This window comes from Polyodon spathula, chromosome 13, assembly GCF_017654505.1.
Source record: "Polyodon spathula isolate WHYD16114869_AA chromosome 13, ASM1765450v1, whole genome shotgun sequence".
Taxonomy (NCBI): domain Eukaryota; kingdom Metazoa; phylum Chordata; class Actinopteri; order Acipenseriformes; family Polyodontidae; genus Polyodon; species Polyodon spathula.
In genome coordinates, this window is record NC_054546.1 from 12,824,593 (window position 1) to 12,838,715 (window position 14,123).

A 14,123-nucleotide genomic window follows, 5' to 3' on the forward strand; every position below is an offset into this window, starting at 1 on the left:
CCGATCCAATATAAAGATGACACTGGTTTTCAAGGGTATAACTGATGCACCAAGAATGTCATTGTAATATTAGATTCCTACTACAGCACACCTATCCCATATTATAATAATAATCCATTCCTTGTGTAAAAGATGTGCTTTTATCAACAATATGGTTGAGTTAACCTGGTTTTAGCAAATGCAGTATCAGCACAATTGGCATTAGAGGAACAGCAAATATGTTGTCTGGCTACATTACTTTCCAACTGCACTAACTGAGGAGTTTTCTCTTGGGACAATTCTTCTGTGGAGGTGTGCAATATGGCAAAAAGTAAAAAGTATACATGAATGTTAATTCTTTTGTTTTTTTTAGCTCTTATATACTTGAACCCTGTGTAGACTAATGTCCAGGATGGCAATATTAGAGAAGGTACCACACCCTTGATTTCACAATGTGTAACATTCTGTTTAAAATCAATTTTGCTTCAGTCTTTAAGTCGCAAGTTACATAGTTTGCTATTTGGTGTAGATATTATCTATTCAGCACTAACGCATTGAATATATTTTTAGTTGTCAAGATAACCTCAAAAGGTAGAATTGAAACATAGCAACACTTGCCATTGTTTTGTGTGAGATAAATATTTTTAAATTGAGATCAAAACAACATTCAGAACGATCTTTAAAGGCATTATAGCATAAATCCATTCACCATGTAGATATTGTACATATGTGCACTTTTGAAAGAAGCAAGTGATACCAAAATGTTTAATAATATATATACACACACACACACACACACACATACTACCCCACAACATCCAAGTGAAAAAAAAAAAATTATAGAAAATTAGTTAAAAATGAAAACTGAAATAGCTTGGTTGGATAATTGTCCACCCCCCTTGTAATCCTAAATTAACTCAGGTGTAACCAATTGCCTTCAAAATCACACACCAAGTTAAGTGGCCTCCACCTGTGTTAAATTGTAGTGATTCACATGATTACACGATAAATCCAGCAATTCCTGTAGGTTCCCTCTGCTGGGTAGTGTATTTCAAAGCAAAGACTCAACCATGAACACCAAGGTGCTTTCAAAAGAACTCTTGGACAAAGTTGTTGAAAGGCACAGATCAGGGGATGTTTATAAAAAAATATCAAAGGCCTTGAATATCCCTTGGAGCACATTCAAGATGATTATTAAGAAGTGGAAGGTGTATGGCACCATCAAGACCCCATCAGGTTGTCCCTTCAAACTCGATGACCGAACAAGAAGGAGACTGATCAGAGAGGCTACCAAGAGGCCAATGGCAACTTTACAAGAGCTATAGGCTTTTATGGCCAAGACTGGTCAAAGTGTACCTGTGACAACAATATCCCAATCACTCCAAAAATCTGGCCTGTATGGTAGGGTGACAAGAAGGAAACCATTACTCAAGATAGCCCACCTTGAATCCCATTTGAAGTATGCAAAAAAAACATTCAGGAGATTCTGTAGCCATGTGGCAAAAGTTTTGTGATCTGACAAAACTAAAATGGAACTTTTTGCCCTAAATGCAAAGCATTATATTTGGCACAAACCCAACACAGCCCATCACCCTACTGTGAAGCATGGTGGTGGCAGCATCATGTTATGGGGATGTTTCTCATCGGCAGGGACTGGGGCACTTGTCAGGATAGAAGAGAAAATGAATGGAGCAAAGTACAGAGAAGTCCTTGAGGAAAAACTGCTGCCCTCAGCAAGAAAGTTGAAACTGGGAAGGAAGTTCACCTTTCAGCATGACAATGATCCAAAGCACATAGCCAAAGCTACACTGGAGTGGCTAAAGAACGAAAAGGTAAATGTCCTTGAGTGACCTAAATCCAATTGAAAATTTGTGGCATGACTTGAAGATTGATGTCCATCAACGCTCCCCAAGGAACTTGACAGAGCTTGAACAGTTTTGTAAAGAAGAATGGTCACATATTGTCAAATCTAGGTGTGCAAAGTCCCAGCAGACTCACAGCTGTAATAATTGGGAGACTTATCCAATTCTGATCTTTCAGTTTTGTATTTTTTATATATTTTTTTTCTCAATAAAACCTTTTTTTTCCCATTAACATTGTGGAGTATGGTGTGTAGATAAGTGGAAAAACAATCTTCATTTAAATGTGTGAAACTCTGAGGCACTGACAACAAAATGTGAAAAAAGTTCAAGGGGGTGTAGGCTTTCTATAGGCACTGTATATTATACATCTGTCATTATTATTATTATTATTTATTTATTTATTTATTTATTTATTAGCAGACGCCCTTACAAAGCGACTTACAGATGTATACAAACACATACATATGAATAATTACTGTGCTTACGTGCCATGTCATGCACTTCCTTGATCTTAGGGACATTGTGCACAACCCTTCAACCCCTTTATTCTTGTCATTCTTGTTTCTTCCCCTAAAGAGCGGCATGCTTTGCAGCTAGAGGCATCCTTTGACCCCAAAGTACATCCAAGTGTAATCTTTAGCCTGTAGCCCTGCAATATTCTTCCCCTAATGGATGTAAGAAATACCACATTTGTTCTATTCATACATGTACAGTAAATACATTTGATGCACAGTGTGGCAGCCAGACAGGTTAATGGTTAATGCTGTACTGTATCAGACATAATTCTGAGCTGCATTGAGTTTTAATAAGTCACCAGTATGTATTGACTGAAACAAGAAATGATATAAAGTGAATCTAAACACCAATAAGAAAAGTGGTGCACTTTTGCTTGGGGATAACAAGCAGGCCAGAGTCGGAGGACCTCAGCTTGCGAGTAGGGACATAGCAGGTCAGCAGGCTGAGGAGTTACTCGGGACCTGTGTGATGAAGGGCACTGTAGGTGAGCAGGAGAGTTTCGAAAGTAATCCTGAACTTTACAGGTAGCCAGTGCAGCTGGGCAAGACAGGGGTGATGTGTTCACGTTTTCTACATCTGGTAAGGATCCTGGCAGTGGCATTCTGAACTAGCTGCAGTCGGTTTATGGTGTGTGCCGGGAGACCATCATATAGAGAGTTGCAATAGTCGAGTTGAGACAAACGCATGACAAAGTATCTCCACAGCTGGGAGGGAAAGTGTCACGTCAACTGCGTTTCGCAGATTTTCACTCTTTTTATTCAGTCTTATTTATTTTCTATTTACTCTGCACACACTCTTAACTCAGGGGAGACGTTAGGATGACAGAGATATTATAAACCCCTAGTGGTTTATGTTCGAGCACTGGACGAGCTGTAAGTATGTTCATATAACCTTTATTTAATCGAAAAGAAAGACACTCAAGACTCAGTTATTTTAAGTTTTACGAATCAGAGCAATGCTCCTTCGGTTTATTAAAATGCTTTTAATATTTGGAAAAAGGTAGGTTGATCAGACCTCCAAATTCCAACACAAGCAGTTTATAAGCACCCACTTCTATATTTCAGTTTCATTCAATACAACACTCTCTTAAAACCAAAACATAGTTTCAAAACCCTATAGCAATGCAACCAATACATGTAAGATATAATAATGTTAGTAATATGCTTACCTCCTATTATAAGGATAAGTAGCGTGAACAAAGGAATCAGTCTGGTGGAGATCTGCAAGTGATGGACCACTTCACCCTGTCAAGCAAAGGTCTTGATTGTGGTACCCCTTTGCGAAAAGTGTGAGTTTTTATAGGATTCGTCTCCATAGGAATACATGGAGAATCTTTATCAAGTCCAATTCTTATCTTTTTGGCACACAACAGCCTAAAAATGTAGAGCCTTGTGCCAACAATTAATAGAAATATAACACCTGGTCCACACACCTGATCATGATCTCACCAGCTCATCTCTCGACCCCTCCTCTATCTAAAAAGTTAGGTGAAACAAATAAAATATTATGTTGAATATATAAGTGTTGTTTAAAATATATACAACACTAATGTTATTGTCGAATATATAAGTGTTGTTTAAAATATATGCAACACTAATGTTATTGTCGAATATATAAGTGTTGTTTAAAATATATGCAACACTAATGTTATTGTTGAGTATATAAGTGTTGTTTGAAATATATACAACACTATTAGTTAAATGTACTTGTGTCATTGATACTATTTTATTATTATAATTTGGGAGGACAGCTTGTAACAGAGAAAAACCCACTTGCTTCTCGATCAATGACCTGTCTCACCTTTCGGCTATTTATTTGCAAGGTCTCTATTGAAATGTGAGTGCAAGTTACTATTTTGTCTTATTACAAGCAAATATATCTGTTAGAATTAATATATTTTCCAGGTCTGAATCATACTTCAAAAAGTGTCTCAAATGTTATAAGTTGATTATATGTAACTGATTACTTAAGTATCTCTTTTTCTTATTTTATTTCTGCTAATTAGTTTTCCCTCTTTCTTGGTGTGTTTAGCAGACATTATAGGGAACTTTTGTCTTATGTTTTCTTTCAATATAGAGTTTCTCTTCATAAACACTCTGTTTGTCCAAGTGTAATACTATTCCATAAGCCTTCCAACAGCACGAATTCAGTAGTTTTAACTAAGTTCATGCTGTTAGGAATACCCATAGAACAGTTAGACGAACTCAGCTAAACTGCGAATGATCTCTTATTTTTTCAGCTGCACAAAAACCAGCTAAAACCAATTTGCCAGTTGTGCGCTTAGCTTTCCAATTTCCAGCGATAGTCAAGGTTCCTCCTAATTTTTCTATGGCGAGAAGACACTCTAACCTTGACGCTGTTCGATAAGAGAACTCCGCTCTTTGTGCCAACTATCCCTTTACTTTCTGGCACGACTTCAAGACAGGCTCACAAGTTATAAAGTTTTTACTTTCTTAAAACCCATCTATTCTTTTTCTTAAAATTACCTTTTTTTATATTTCAACATCATAGTAAGCACATCAGGTATTTCATTCCATTCATCTTCTCCATTCCCCAACTTCCCAATATAGGAATAGAAGAGATGAACTAAGAGAAACCCCACAGTTGTTTAAATGTGAAACAGTTTTTATGCATTTTATCATAACAGGCAGTGTTTAAGCATGTGTGTGCATTTTAGGCTATTGTTCGTACTACTTCTTAAGGCAAGCATACTATACAAAATCCTACTTCATCCTACTTCACACAGTAAAAAAAGTGCTACAGAAACTTGTCTTTTAATTCTGGGAATGAAGCCCGTCTTGATAAGAAACTGCTCAAAGACTGGCCACTGCCCAAAAGCTGGCTATGTATCAAATTATACCAGTTTCTTACTACACTATTTTATACCAGTTTCTTACGGCATCATTTTATACCTAAAGAATGCATGATTTTCACAATTATTGATTAAAGTAGCATTAAACATTACTTTTGATTACACATTCACATAATTTCCCAAACTAAAAGATTATACAAACACTACAAAAGATTATAATTTTCCAAACTAAAAGATTATACAAATACTACAAAAGATTATAATTTTCCAAACTAAAAGATTATACAAATACTACAAAAGATTATAGCACATATCATTACATTGATACATTTCACTTTAAATTCTCCATTCCATGTCCAGGGTTTCAGCTCGCTCCCAGCAAGACTCCACCTCGGTCTCTGGTTCGACTCGCACAGTCCACAGTCTCGCATCACAGGTGTGGGTCGCTATGGCCTTGATGTCGTATCTACAAGACACTTGTACACGCTTAGTAGGGACACCTTCTTTACATTCCAATTTGCCCAGATGTGCCCATTTTAATAAGTGACCTGTTCCCTCACAATCCATACATACAATTATTTTTACATCTCGTGGATTCACATTCAAATGAGAGATAGAGAATCCCTCTGAATCACTACATTCAAACAGAAACCTACAGTGTCTTGCTACATGACTGCAGGCTGGACATGGCTTAGGCCCGGCTAGGAATGAATCACCCCTGCATCTATCACATCCACACATTCGGAGGTGAGGTTTAGTTCTCATGTCATTACTCAGAACTAACTCTGTGCCTTCCACAGGCATTCTAGATCTATACATATTTCTTGTATTCATTTCCTGTTGTTCACACAGAGACACTTTACTAGGGATGCCATTCATCCAGAATACAGTAGGGGGCCAAAACTCACTATTTTTCATATCAGCAGGCACCCAGCTTATAGCTTGCTCTGCATCATCTGTGGGCAAACTTAACACAACAAAATCTGAATCAATCGAGGAGCCGTGCACCCTAGCCACTGAAATTCTCCATGCAAAAGGATCCAATGTCTTAGTACATATAATACCTGGTTCGATGTCACCTGTGGCAAAAGGTAAGGATGGACTTTGGAGATGTTTCAAAGATAGTAGAACGAATATTTAACCACGGAGGAGATGTGAGCATCAAAGGAGACATTGCTGTCAAGAAGTACACCAAGGCTTCGTACTGTGGGGGAAGACAACAGCAGACAGTTTCCGAGGTTCAGGGCAGCTATATTGAGATTCTTAAGCTGAGTTTTAGATCCTTCAGATTTGCAATGGCAGTGGCTCCTTCTCTGCAGTATCTGAAAATGGCTACGACACCTCCTCTCTGCATCTGGAGATGGCAACTCTTCCAAATTCTTTCTCTTTCACTCCTAGCCCCTCAGACAGCTCAGTCCATCGGCATTAAAAGTGCTTTTTCCACATCAATGGCTTCATGGTTTTTTCTCACTGATTTTGTTCAGATTCTCCTTGAGATCCTTCATTGTTTGCTTGTGGTAGTCTGCGCTGTCATCATGCTGGGATTCCAGCTGCTCTCAAAGCAGCCTTATCTCCTCTGTATGCTTGCTCAGCACCTCCTCTTTCTCTTGAGTAAGCTGCTTCACTCTGTTGGTGTTTTTCAACCTTTTTGTTTGCTTCTTGAAACTTATTTTCAAGCACTTCCTTCTTTTCCTAGAGGGTATTGCACTTTATCTTCGCCTTGTAGTTCTGTAATGTTGTTTGCTTTGTGATGCTCTGGGACTACTTTTTCCTGGGTCAGTTTCTGATGCCGTAGGTTGCCATTTTCAACTTCCACCATCAGCTGTTGCACTCATGCCTTTATCTCTTGGATGATCTGGCTCGTAGCCTTAGGCTGGGCTGAGTATTCAACCTCTAGCTTGGATGGATGCGAGTTTGTGTCTTCATTATTTTCACAATATTTCTAAATTTTGAACTTCTCCTGTTCCATTTTAGTCACAATATGGTGCGATGTTTCCTCCCATTTGGCTTTTAAAGAATCAGCACTGTTGTTCAGCTCTGTAATCTGGTTCATCTTACTCTCTCAGATAACATGCGACTCTCGCTCCATGCTTTGGATTTTCTTCTCCAGTTTCCTAACTGTCTCTTCCAATTCCTTCTGCTTGGTCCTGTGAAAGTTTTGCACTTCCTCTGTATGTCAGCATCACGATTTTCTGCTGTCCTGAGTTATTCTTCTTTACATTTCAGAACATCTACTTTCAACTTCTCAAAGCCCTCTTGTTTCAGTTCAAGCTCCTACTTCAAACTCTCAGTCTCCCTTTCCAGAGTCTGTAACTTACCTTCCGTTTCTTTGACTGCTATGCTACCCACTTCAAAGGACTGAAGCTGCAGCATCAGATCATTCATTTCTGTAATTCTTTGCTTTATTCATCAGCTGCAGCTCTGCTATAAAACACTCATGTTCCTCACATTTTTTTCAAGCTGTCTTTCCAGCTCCTTCATCTTGAACATGTAGCTCAGCAGTTCTCAGCGGGTATTTTGCCTCCTCATGTCTGTACTCTAAGCATGAGAAGCACTTTTGTGCACCCTCCCAGACCAGCCTGAACTGCTCCGCCTCCCATTGACCCATCAGTGTCCATCTGACTACCTCAGTCATGGCGTCAAAGTCCAACGCAGGACTCTGGTGTTGCTTGTCCACCAACTGTGCTTCTGGAGTCTTGCAGGCAAAATCCAGGAGCTTCTTCCAGTGGCCAGTCTATAGGTGCTTTTTCCCCCTCTGTCTTCAGCCACAGGGTGGTCCTGGGGTCCTATCTCCATTTATTTATTTATTTATTTATTTTTGTGCACTGCTCATCCTTGGACAGTCTGGAGACTTTGTTTACAGTTCAAACAAACAGGCCATCATTCAAAACAAAATAAACAAAACAACACTTAACTTCACTTGAACCACTTACTACACCACAGATTGTGGACCCTAGCTTCCAACAGGACAGCTAAGCCATTTTTCTTGTAACAAAACACTTTACAGATTCCAAAGTTGTAATTTTAACAGTACAGATTGTCTCCCTCCATTCTCCTTCACACACTGCACACTTCCCTTCCCTTTATGCAGGGGCTAAGTGTGCACAGGTTTCTCAATTAACTAAAGCCCTTAGCTAATTTAAACCCCTTAGCTAATTTAGCAATTACCCAATTTATTTTCTAAGATGGCTGCCTATTGCAACCACCTTCACCAAGATGGAGTAGATGTTACCTAACCCCCAGGGTCCTAAAGCATCCAAATTAAAGTTGGGAACACTTACTCTACCACATTTGATATGTAATTTGTACTGATAGGACTAAAACCAACAAACTAATTACATTAATGGAAGAGATTTGCATCAGAGCCCATAGGAAAGAGAATTAATACAACTGCCCACTGAAGTATTGTAAATTTAAAAAGTAAGTGATAGACACTGAGCTACAACCCACTTTAAGGATGAACAAATTAGGGCAGAGCCCTCTCCAATTTGTACTATTGCTTTCATATATGCCTTGTTATATTAGTCTTCATGCTCAAAAATAACTCATGTCATAAAAGGATCTTTTCTCCAAAACAGGTAAAGCAACTTAAGATTTGTTTCTGCTGTGAGTTATTTATAATATCAGTGAATATTGAAGGTAGGTTTAGAGTATATAAATAGAAATTATACAAAAATGAGAAACATGCAGGTGATCATTGACCTTTGTGCAGTGTCTCTTCCAGTTTGCTATTGGAACGAGTTTAAGTTTTATGGACTGGTTTAATGTTGCAGATGGAAACAAAGCCAACAACATTGGCTATGCATATACAAAACTTTGGATTGATTCCATGGAAACATATTGTACTCATGCCCAATAATAGGAACGCTGATTCTCAGGGTGAAAATGTATTCATTTTACTGCATCACTGGCTGAATATGCAAATTCGTTCTTGCTGTAAGAAAAGAGATATGTCACATACCAAGTTCCAGCTTCAAAACCAGAGGTTGCTTTATTGTAATCACACAAGAGTGAGGTTACAGCGCTGGAGAGAACTTCAAAATTCTCTAACGCAGCAGAGTTCACACAACTTTTGTATACATGTATGCAAAGGGAACATCAGTGTACCCCCCACAAACTGTTCGTGCCTCTTGGCACATCAACCTTCACAAACTGTTCATTCTCAGTACTTTCTCGTTATCTACTAGCCTCCATCCTCTACAGTGCTGTAGCTGTACTGCAACAGCCACTTGAAAAGATAGTTTGACACTTTAGAAATTGAAAAAATGGTGAGCTGTACAATCTATCGTATACTTCTCATTCAAGACTGCTTCTCTGAATTACCCCATAGAATCTAACGGCATGGCATGAGCCCTGTCTATTACTCCAAATACTATTCCTGTTTGTGTTATCTTGTTTATTCAGTATCTTAGCTTGATTGGCTATAACATTTTATTCCCTGCTGTTTCTTTATTACATTAATAATACATTATAAGGCATTGAAGTAAACACAGGTCAACCCAGAGTCACATTGGAATGAGCTTGAGTGAGTATAATGCATACAAATTGCACAAATATTCATTACTAATTTAACATTACAGACTTTTAAGTTGGCAACACATTAGTCCTGGACTTCTATGTTTAGCAATATTAGGGTCCCTTTTTGAGCTGATCTGTCTGTGAGAAACTGGCTTGAATTTTTGCAAAGGAAAGAGATAAGGAACAATAAGTTCTATTCAGTTCAGTGGATCGGAACCTCAAATGAAAAATGGAAGAGAAGGACAGAAGCTAATCAACAGGTTTTAAAGATCATAGGACTACTGATAAACCTCTAAGCTGTCCTCAAAACTCTTTTCTCTCTACGTTTAATATACCCTTTGACTTTTCTTGACATACAAACATACACTCTGAAGAACAAATAAAATTAGCTCATATGTTCCATGATTACAGGGAAGCTAATTGTTATTATATTAATTCATATTTTTCAAAGACAGTACAGTGTCCGTGTTTACTGGATTTGAGATGTCTTACTTAGCTCATTGGATCGAATGTAGTCATTATCATGTTGTACAGCAGTGAAGAATGACAGAGAAGGCTCTGATGCTTAATTGGGTTCATCCTCAGAAGGGGTTTACAGTTCAGTGACTTGCAATACTTTACACTGATGTACCATAGAACTCTAATGGGCTAATTCTTCTGGGGGCACTCATTTCAATCCACATTATTAATGTAATGAGTTTGTTTGTGACAGCCTGTGACAGGGTCTTCCTCGGGTCACACGCGTGGGTAGCCGCTGTTCAAGCATACAGAGAGACTGAGGTTGGTGTTGAAACGCCGGCACAGGCGCGCAGGATTTATTAACAACAAAAAGAAAGTGAAAGTAAAATAAAGGCGGTCATGTGACGTTACCAGCGATGGTAACGCACAGAGGACAGATACAGAAAACCGTACAAAAAGTGCAAAATAAAACACAATACCCCAAACTATAACTCAAAAGGTGCCGTGAAAACGGCAGGCCTTGCAGCAGCCCCGATCACAGCGATCGCCATGCTTTTATCTTGACGCTCTGTTGAGACACGCCCACCTGCCTGCGGGAACAGCTGATTGCTTTCAGCTGCTGCTCCACGCAGACCGGTAATCGTCCCCAGCGGAGCGCCACAGCAGCTAAACAATTAAATCAATTGTAACAATTAACACAAAAACATACAATAAACTACATATTTCACTGTGCAAGGCTTACGCTTTGCCACACAGCCCTTGAAGTTATTTTATGTACAAAAATTCCACATTATTTCTCTTGCAGAAAAGCATGACAAGTACCATGGAGATATTATTATAATATAATTCTATTACCTGATTCTCTGTCAATGACATTGAAAAAGAAAATGTTTTACTCTGATTTTAGTACCACCATTGGCAGCCCAACATATACTGAACAAACATTGTAGTTGCCTTGAAATGGCAGGGCACGTTATATATTGTAACATGGTACTCTGTTAGACTACCAGTATATATTGCTTACGATTGTAATATCATGGACATATCAAAAACATGAAAACTTTATGGATGTGGTTGTGGTATGATTCTAAATGGCTTTTGCCATTCTGTTGGCCCTTCAGAAATCATTGTTAATTTGAAAATGTAAATTCTTCTTTATGAACTAATGAAACTCTTTTTGTAAAAAGATACACACATTTGGATTAAGCAAAGTAGTCTATGATAAAAAATTACAAGAACTGCATCAATGCTTGCTGTCCAAAGCGCTTTTGTTATTTGAACATTTCTTGAACCAACAAAATAAAAGACAGTTGTTCCATAAAAATATGGTTCTCTTTTAAAAACTTGGTAACCTGGCAGATGGAACAATCAAGTCTTTTAATGGACCAAAAAAATCAAACTTACAGTCTTTTTAGTTCACATGCCTTGATCATGCCCTATGGAATCAAATTCTACAAGAGTTAATGACAGCCGAGCCTTCATGCTTGTTTAAGCAAATCTGTAAATATCATTGTTATGGCTATAGGCTTATGATGTGGACAACAATCTATTAGGGTGTTTGTAGACAACAACACAAAACCCATCCACATGTGACTCTAGTCTTTTATTAGTAGAGTATATCTCCCAACAGATATTTTTAGAAACCAACAATTTCTTGCTGGAAGCAACAATAGAATCAGAACACTCTGCATATTCATTCAAAATGGTAAAATTAATTTAGCATCTCCACCAGACTTGTAGGTGTTTATGAAGTAATCTTGATTATATTTCTTCTTCAAAATCTACATATCAGAGGAAATATCTTTCAACAATAAACATAGTAGTTGTATTGTATGGCCAAAGAACTGTCTCTATTCAGAATGGGGAAGCATGTATTTTTATTTATTTATTTATTTATGTATAATTTGGTAATAGTAAGCAGGTGACCTTGCTTTAAAATCAGTCAGATGAAGGCATTTACATTGGAAAGGATTTGTTCAGTTCTATTAAATGAAATGACAGGTAGCAACAAAATTTAAAATGAACATTATTTTTATTAATTATTCATTTTCTGCAATGTTTTTACCCATTAATCCTACTTAGACCCCTTGATTGCTAAAGGTTGTAGTATGTATGTATTGATAACTGTCCCCTCTTCAAAAATAGACAAAAGATACTAACAAGCAAGGCATTGCACAAATCAGAATACCAGTGTAAACTCCCATATTATACCACCCATGAGATTATACCCTGGTACATTCTGGTGTCTTCCAGTATCTACCCCCTCCTCCGAGAATATACCTCACCTAAAAGGAGGAAATATTATCAAACATAAAACCTTTTGTAAATTGATATTGCTGTACGAATAACTATGAGATAGCAGAATACTATAATAGTCTGTTTTGAAATTCCATCAAAAAAATGCATCTTGGTTTTATTTTCATGATTTATTTATGTTTATTTTTCTACGTTGTGCATGAAAGTCTGCAACAGGTAAGATTGTGTTTTGATTTTTTTTTTCTTTTTTCTTGCAGAATCCCTTTAATACTTTATGGAATTATTAGTTTTGAAATGTTCAGAACAGTTCAAGTGGACTATTTTAGTTCTCTGGTAGAAATGACTAGCATTGGCCAAAGTTTACACTAAAGAACTCTTGAATGTCATTCTCTGTTGCCATTTACGCGAGCAATTTTATTAATAAAGACCTTCTATCCAGAGCTAATTGGAAAAAAAAACAGGCTAAGCATCATATTCCATTTCTGATATTTCTTAATATAATAATGAGCAGTTTATTAGATGCTGCTTGGCCAACCTTTCAGAATGAATCTTTTTTTTAAATTTTAATTTATTTAATTTTTTAAATACTAAAAATGTTTGTGATTAGATTTACAATATCTATAACAACTTAGTGACAATGTCAGACAGTCAGTTTCACTCTCTATATGGCACTAATCATAGACTAACCCATGTCATTGTAGATAAGGTTGTATAAGATTAGTGCTAATAAGTATCCATGAAAGTAGCCGTAAATATATTCATTTCTATAAGCTTGAATATGGTTTCCATAGTATTGCTTAAAAACAGCTAACAGAAATAGATTGGTGCTTCAGGTCACTTAAAAATAAGTAAGCGAGATGTGGCATTTAAAATTCAATATCTGAGGTGTATAATAATAATAATAATAATAATAATAATAATAATAATAATAATAATAATAATAATAATAATAATAATAATAATAATAATAAATAATAATAATAATAATAATAATAATAATAATAATATGTATCTGAAATCAACCCTTCTTATTAACTTAACTCAAACCTGTATGATAATAGTAGTCAATATTGAGCAAAATAATATATTATGACACTTATATCAAGTAAAAAGGAAACAGGAAATTCAAATGTGAAAAGTAATGTTATTTCAGCTAAAAAGTGTCTGAGAAATGTAATTTGTTTTAACCAAACTATTTTCTGTGCGCATGTCTCAGAATAATATAGCTGCTGCCATCCTTTCAGAGGCCTGCCTCCTGTGGTCCATGTTGGAAGTTTTGAGACTGTGCTGCACATCATGTTCTAACTGTAGTCACTAGTTCTCTGTGACAACTACCTCTCTCCACTATTGCTGATCATTTATAATTCATACAGCACTTTACTACACAGATGCTTACCTTAGTGGTCAGTCATCAAAAAGCTAAAACTAAGATTGTTTTTTAGGAAAGCCACTAAAATCCATAAACTAAAAAAAAGGCTTTAAGACAAGTTTTCAACATATGGTTACAAATCTGTTTGACTAGAACAGATGGTTAATAAAGATTTCTTACCTGCTCATAACAACTGCTCAAGAAACCATGTGTGTACCAAGAAGACAACTAAGTGTACTGTTCTATAAGTACCAGTAATTTAACATGTTATACACTATAGAAGTGCAATACATGTGTTAAATGACCAAAGAGGTCATTGATACTATAAATATGGTAAAGTAACCCTTTTTGT